Below are 7,844 nucleotides of genomic sequence, written 5' to 3'. Positions count from 1 at the left end.
CATGAAGATAAACTCTCCTTAACAAATTAAAAAAAGGTATTGCTAGTGATCATTATTAAAATTCTATAATATTGGATTGTAAAATAGGAAGACTAAAAATAATGGTATAGAAATTCCAGATTTTGACTCAGATTATTTAGTGAGCTTAACACATACAAATACGAAATACAGCTGTTGAAAAAAGACTCAGTTACCTAATGAAGCTTGCTAGAACAACAGAATAATAGCTTGAAGAGAAAACAGTAAGAAAGAGAATAATTTACATTTTGGTCTTAAGCAAATAGTGCATGAATTTCTGATAAGTGTTGAATGTTGGAGAGAAAAAAAGAAATACCATAATGATGGATACATGTCATTATGTGTGTGTCTGAACCCACAGAATGGACAGCACAGAGAGCGAACCATACTGTTAACCATTAACCATAATGGACTTTGGGTGATTATGAGGTGTCAGTGTGGGTTTATCAGCTGTAACAAATGTCCCCACTCTGGTGGTGATGTTGACAGTGAAGGAGGCCGGGTATGTGCGGGGACAGAGAATATATGGGAAATCTCTGTACCATCCCCTCAACTTTGCTGTGAACCTAAAACTGCTCTGAAAGAATAAAGTCTTATTAATAAAAAAGGAAAAGAGAGGAAGAGGAGGAGGAATGGACAGACAGAAAGCAGAGTCATTTTTCTATCCCAAGTCTGAAGGCAGTGAAGACTTTTCTGAATATTCATGTCATCTTATAAGACAAATACATTAGAATATAGAAACTTGATAATCATTTAAATAATGAACTGTAATAAAACCATCCTAAAAGGCAGCATGACAGAACATGGCTAATGGAAGCATATCTAAAATCTGTGGGGGGTTGATATGAATATGGGATATGTGGCCTGGTCACACATCCCAGGGGTTGAGGGAGGGAAGCAGATGTTTTGGTCCTTGGTGTACAAATGTGAGATCATTCCATGATAGGACCAGAGTGTAAAACATATACATTAATCACTACCACTTAAAGGTGTAGTTTGTGTTTTGACAAAGATCAAAGATCAGAAGTAATTGGGAAGCTGGAATTCTGTATCCACTGACTGCTTGTTCATTTGCTGCACTACTGGAAAAAAAACAACCAACCAACCCTGCACAGGAAGCTCAGTTTAGTGCTCTGTGATGACCTAGATGTGGGGGAGGGAGGTCCAAGAGGGAGGGAGGTCCAAGAGGGAGGGGATAAACGTATATATACAGCTGATTCGTTTGGTTGAATCACACAACATTGTAAAATAATTGCACTCCAATTTAAAAAAAACACCTAAAACCCAAAAAACAACAGAAACCATCCTTGAAACACCACTCAATAGTAAGGGCTTTATTCAGAAACCACTTGAGACAGAATTACATATCAGAATTTTCTTCTCTTGTTTTTCCAGACAATAGAAACTAATCTCACACTTGGAGGTATTAGTAGCACATTAGACAGTGTCTTTGCCTTAGTTGTGTGCCTTAAAAGTGCACTTATCTGAAACAGTAGTTCACGGTTTGAAATCTGCTCTCAATTCTCATCACATGTCCACTCCAGCATTGTTTTTCTTATCTCTGTGGGAAGTGGAGGTAGAAGCTCTGTCTCTGTGAGTATTGCATGTGGCTGGACAGTGACCTTCCAGCCCATCGAAAGGATCAGAACAGAGGTTGGGAGGTCCCTTGAGCAGTGGCTATATTATATCAGGTGTGTCTAGGGGATGGAAAGAGCTTCGACTCAGACTGACACGGGCTTGCCATCCCCTTGTCATGGAGTGAGAAGTGCATCATTGCCCGGTGAGGGGGCTGTGTGGCTGATACCCAGGTAGAGGCTATCTGTTGTCTCCCTATGCCATTTAATCCTCATACAGCCTCTGGGCGGTCAACCCTGTTACTGTCTCTGTTTTGCAGATGAGGAAACTGAACAACAAAGAGGTTAACTATTTTGCTTTGGGTGACCTTGATAGCAAGTGAAGAGGCTGAGAGAAGAACCTGGAGCATCTGACTGGGATGCAGCACCGACTTTATGCTCCCATGGGGTGTGCGTAACACCCTTCAGACTTAGCTTCCTTGTCTGTAAATTGGGGCCATTCATTTCTATACTCAGCCAGTTGGTGGTGAGTTTGCAAGAGAATATGAATAAGGTATCAAGCACTTTATAGCCCAGTGCGCAGTGGTTACCTGTTATTATTGCTGTCTTTTCCCCTGGTGATCCAGTGGCCAGAACTCCACACTCCCAATGCAGGGTCCCAGGTTCAATGCGTGGTCAGGGAACAAGATCCCACGTGCTGCAACTAGTTCACATGCGGCAGCTCAAAGATTCCGGTGCCGCAGTGAAGACTGAGGATTCCACGTGCTGCAACTAAGACGTGGTGCAGCTAAATAAAAATTGCAAACAATCTTAATAAAGTTTAAAAAAAAATTAGCCCATTGCCATAGCAGCCACTCTATCCTAGCTCTTCACTGATACAGGTCTACAGGAGCTTCTTTACTGATGTCCGTTAAGTCCCGTCTAGAACCCTCTCTTCTCCACCTGGATGAATATTTTCTTCCTTCTGAAGAGTGACTGGATGTGAGGGAAGCAGAAGTGGAAGAGGACGGACTTTAAAAGGGAGGGAGGCAGAGCAGCCTTAATCCTTGTGGGAACCTCACCCCCTCAGCAAAACAGTAGACTTAAACCCACTGAAAGTAACACAGAAGGCACGTTTTCACTCAATGCTCCGGTGCCAAGAACTGGGGAATCTTCATCTCCATCTCTTATCCTTTGAGTCCTGTATCTGTTGTGTTCTCAAGTAAGAAGAAAACTATAGGCAACCTCTAGTGTACTCTTGAAGCAGTTAACTATATAGAAAGAGTACATTTAATTACAAGGTCTTAAGTAGTTAGTGACCTTCAACATTCTTGTAAATATATTGTAGCAAGTGAAACCTACAGTGTATTCCTCTAGACCTTAAAGAGATTCTGGTACATCCACTTTGAAGTATTTAGAAATCAATTAAGAGATAACTTTTTGTTTTCTCACAAGTCCAGTGTCATGTTTATAGAACACCTCATTTATACATTTGTAATACATTTTAACTTATTTAAAATACGCTGCGGCTTCCCAAGTGGCGCTAGTGGTAAAGAATCTGCCTGCCAGACCAGGAGATACAAGAGACATGGGTTTGATCCCTGGGTCAGGAGGATCCCCTGGAGTAAGAAATGGCACCTCACTCTGGTATTCTTGCCTGGAAAATTCCATGGACAGAGGAGCCTGGCAGGCTACAGCCCATAGGGCCGCAAAGAGTCAGACATGACTGGGAGATGGAGCACAAAATACATTAGATATATTTTTAATGTTAGCATGTTTTATTATGCAAGTAATATGTTCAGTGGGCTTCCCTGGTGGCCCGGATGGTAAAGAATCTACCTGCAATGCCAGACTCTGGTTCGATCCCTAGGTTAGGATGATCCCCTGAAGAAGTGAATGGCTACCCACTCCAGTATTCTTGCCTGGAGTGTTCCCTGGATAATGTTGAAAATTTTAAAGATTTAGTTAAGCAAATAGAAGAATATAAAAACCATCCATAATTCCACCTCCTAAATATCATCACTGTTTGCATTTTTGCAGATTTTCTCCCAGATTTCCTTTTTTCATGTATAGATGTATTGTATACAAGATTGAATCATTTAGTATACTGTTTTATAAGCTGCTTTTTTCACATAGCACAGTTTATCCCAGATCTCTCACCATGACAGTAAACCGTTACGTAGATTTATTAGACAAATGTCAACAGACCTTAGCCCTTGTATTTCAGGATGCTAGAAAGGCCTCCACTTAGCCCCGAGGCTGAGGACGTTGTCCAACTCTATACAAAACATGCTGTCTGCCTGGTGGAGCTTCTGAGTCCCCGAGCTGGGCCTCACTTGCACAGTGTGAGGTCTACATCTGCACTCCTACCTCTGCCCAGTACCCTTCTCATCCTGAGGCCTCTGCTGTTTATCTCCTGAAGGTTCTCGGTGTCACCCTGGCGTTTCTTGACACGGAACTGCAAATGAGCTTTTTCTGCCTCCCATCTTCTGACGGGTGAAGGTCAGGAGATACACAGCCCTGCCAACTGGCTTCTTAAAACCAGGACCATCTGCCGATAAAAACCTGCCATTCAGAATGCTGACTCCCTCCCCATTTCTACAGCTGGCTCTCAATTACTGCTTCCCCTGGGAGCCAAGATCCCCAAGATCATTAAAACCCACAGTGGAAAACCAAACTTCACGAGAGTTTAAAATTTCCTCCTTGTCCGTCTTTCAAGTAGAGCTGCTCACAAATGCACTGATTTGAGTTACTTCTCCTTTTATCCCCCTGATTCAGAGCCTAATGAGCAATGAGGTAGCCAAAGTGTGGTTATCAGACAGACGAGCAAGCAGCCTGTCTTTATGATCCTACAGTTTGAGTGTATGTCTCTGAAACCTCTCCTGCCTTCACTGTGAAGGGTACTAAGCAAGGTGTTTTATAAGTTGCTTTTTGCTACCTAGGTTTTCCAAAAACCCATCAGAGCTCTTCACATTAAGTTCTAAGTAACTGATATTTTTTTCTTTTTTAAACACTATTTCCTCTGTTTCAGTCTGCCATCTAATTTCCAACCTTCTGCAAAAAGCAACTATATACACACACAAGTCTGTGTATTTCTGTGTATGTATATTCATACAAATACACTTTTTAAAAAATGAATCATCTGTACCATCTTTCTAGATTCCACATGCTGCTGCTAAGTCACTTCAGTCGTGTCCCACTCTGTGCGACCCCATAGACGGAAGCCCATCAAGCTCCCCAGTCCCTGGGATTCTCCAGGCAAGAACACTGGAGTGGGTTGCCATTTCCTTCTCCAATGCAGGAAAGTGAAAAGTGAGAGTAAAGTCGCTTGGTCGTGTCTGACTCTCAGCGACCCCATGGACTGTACCCTACCAGGCTCCTCTGTCCATGGGATTTTCCAGGCAAGAGTACTGGAGTGGGGTGCCATTGCCTTCTCCTAGATTCCACATACATGTGCTCATATACAATGTTTGTTTTCCTCTTTCTGACTTACTTCACTGTATATGACAGACTCCACGTCTCTACAAATGACCCAATTTCATTCCTTTTTTATAGCTAATATTCCATTGTATGTTGTATATATCCACATTTTCTTTATCTGTTCATCTGCCAGTGGACACTTAGGTTGCCTCCACGTTCTGGGCTATTGTAAATTGTGCTGCAGTGAACACTGGGATGCATGTATCTTTTTGAATTATGGTTTTCTCAGGGTATATGGCCAGAAGGAATAGAGATGCAGAGGTGGGGAACAGACGTGTGGACAGAGGGGTCGGGGGCGGAGAGGGGAGGATGAGTGGGGAGATTGGGATGGACGTGTGTGCATTGCCACGTGTCAAACAGGTAGCAGTGGGGACCTGCCCGAGTGGCACGGAGCTCAGCTCGGTGCTCTGTGGTGACCTAGAGGGGTGGGATGGGGGAGGGATTGGGAGGGAGGTCCAGGAGGGAGGGGATATAGGTATACACACAGCTGATTCACTTCGTTGTACTGAAGAAACTAACTCAGCATTGTAAAGAAACTATACCCCAATTAAAAAAAAAAAAGAATCAGAGTCACCATTGTCTAGCCATGCATGTTTTTGTTCTTACACCTTCTCCACCGAGGAGCACTGAGCCTTGACATCGCTGGGCATTCAACACGCCTGTGTGCGTGCACATCCATCCTCTCCTCCTCGGCCAGCGTGGGGCAGCTGCTTGTCCTGTCTGCTCCTCTCTCCCCAGCTTCAAGCCTGCCTTTAGTCCTGACATATCTCTTCTCGCCCTTCTTTCCTGCTGGTCAGTGCTCTGACATTCTCGTCCTCTCAGGGAAGACATGTGATACATTTGAAAGAACAAACTTTAGGACCACGGCATTCTCTGCAGCTGTCACAGCCATTAACATTTCCTGAAACAGCACTCCCTGTTTAAAAGATTTTGGGGTTTGGGTTTCTGTTTTTTCTTAAAGGAAGCCTTTCTGTGCACTGGCTTTCACGGCACTCTGTGGCTGGAAAGGGCTACTGCCCTCCGGTTACGTCATAGATGCTGAGAAGGGCCATTTCAACTAAGGCACAGCCAGCACTTAGTTCTGAGCATTCTAACCGTCTTGCTGTATAAGTGGCTTATTCCTCAGCAACAGTAGTGATTCAGGCCCCATGGGACCACTCCGGCTTATTTGAATAAGCTATCAATAACATTAAAAGCCTTTCCAGACATCGACATTTGCCAGCACTTACAGGCCAGTGCAAATGGGATGAGTGGCTTTTGGACATTTTCAGTTTCTCCCCAGTGTTTGTTAAACAGTCAAGGTATTTATCAGAAATGGCCATGGGACACGAACACCTTCTAGTATGTGCTTTTAATTGTATTTTTGCTGAAACTGTCAGACTCGATTTCTTGTTGGATCATGTCTTTAGCCCTGGAGAGGAATCCTGGAAGTGCTGAAAAGAATTCTATGTGAATTACTCCTATTTAGAAGAAGACCAGTCAGAGCTGGCATAGCGACCTAAGCTTTCAGCCAGGGCTGAGTGTGAGGACTGCCAATTAGGAGGCAGGAAGGGGGCCCAGATTTGTGCCCCCTCCTCTCCTTTCCCACTCAACAGAGCGCCCCAGGCCCACTGACCCAGCCAGGCGCCAAGTCCGCTGGACCCCAGACTAGAATCTGAGCAACACAATCCAAAGCTAGCAAGGAGCCTAGGGAGGTGGCCATGGCGTGACTGATTTCATTTGCATCCTGGATGAGTTTCAAGATGACAATGACCTCTCTCTCGAAAATGTGTTTTTCACACAAACACCTTCTTTTTTCTTTTTTTGGAAAGAGTCCACTGCTTCGATCAAGTTCTTCAATCTCAGAGGAATCCATGGCTACAAAGTGCTTAAGATCCATGGTTCTAGCTTTTCTCTCCTGTTGAAAATAGCCTCCCCTTTGCTGACTTCTAAGTTTTATTCAAGTCCTGAAAGGAAAGAAATTTGAGGTGTTCTAAACCTCTGAGTTAAGCTACAGGGGTTTAGGGGGCATTTTAAACCCAAACCTTTACCTTACTGAGCCCAAGAAATCACAGAATCAGAGGAAAGCTGCTCTGATGATGTTTAACAGTGTGTGTGAGAGGGCTGACACTGTCCACTCCCAACATGAGCTGAGGACTGTGGGGAGATGCTGGACCATATAGTGGAAGTGGGCAAAGTGGTTGCCAATCCGGCTTGGCAAAAGAACCTTTATTATTTTTGCTAAAATGGACATAAAGTCCTACAACTTTGTGTGTAGTCCCAAACAGCTAAGGTCCAAATACACTTTTAGCAATTCTGAATTCTAAAATACACCCTACTGACAGTAATTTACATGACCTTTTGGATCAGAAGTATAGTGAGAATTGATTATATTCATTTGGTTTTTCACCTATGATATAATTTCCTCAGGAGTATTGGTAATATTGGTCAATACGGAAAGAATAGGTGCCTGAATGACATATATAAATTAAACAGCCTCCTTTTTAAAACATGACTGATCTGAAATAACACAAACAAGAATACCACCAAGTCATAACCAAGTCCTTTTCATACGGGATGAGGTTTTGAGAGTTTAAGGGCTGTCCTTTATTGTCACACGTGGTGATGAACTGACCAAATACACATACAGGAAGAAGAAGTAAAGATATTAAATTTTTATTTTTAAAAGTTTGCTGTTTGTATCTGGGCTTCCCTGGTGGCTCAGTGGTAGAGAATCTGACTGCCAGTGCAGGAGAGCATGGGTTCAATCCTTGACCCCGTAAGATCCCACGTGCCGCAGAGCAGCTAAGCCCG

Source organism: Budorcas taxicolor, chromosome 12 (genome assembly GCF_023091745.1).
Source record: "Budorcas taxicolor isolate Tak-1 chromosome 12, Takin1.1, whole genome shotgun sequence".
Taxonomy (NCBI): domain Eukaryota; kingdom Metazoa; phylum Chordata; class Mammalia; order Artiodactyla; family Bovidae; genus Budorcas; species Budorcas taxicolor.
The sequence above is the reverse complement of the archived record's forward strand: the minus strand, read 5'-3'. Positions refer to the sequence as shown.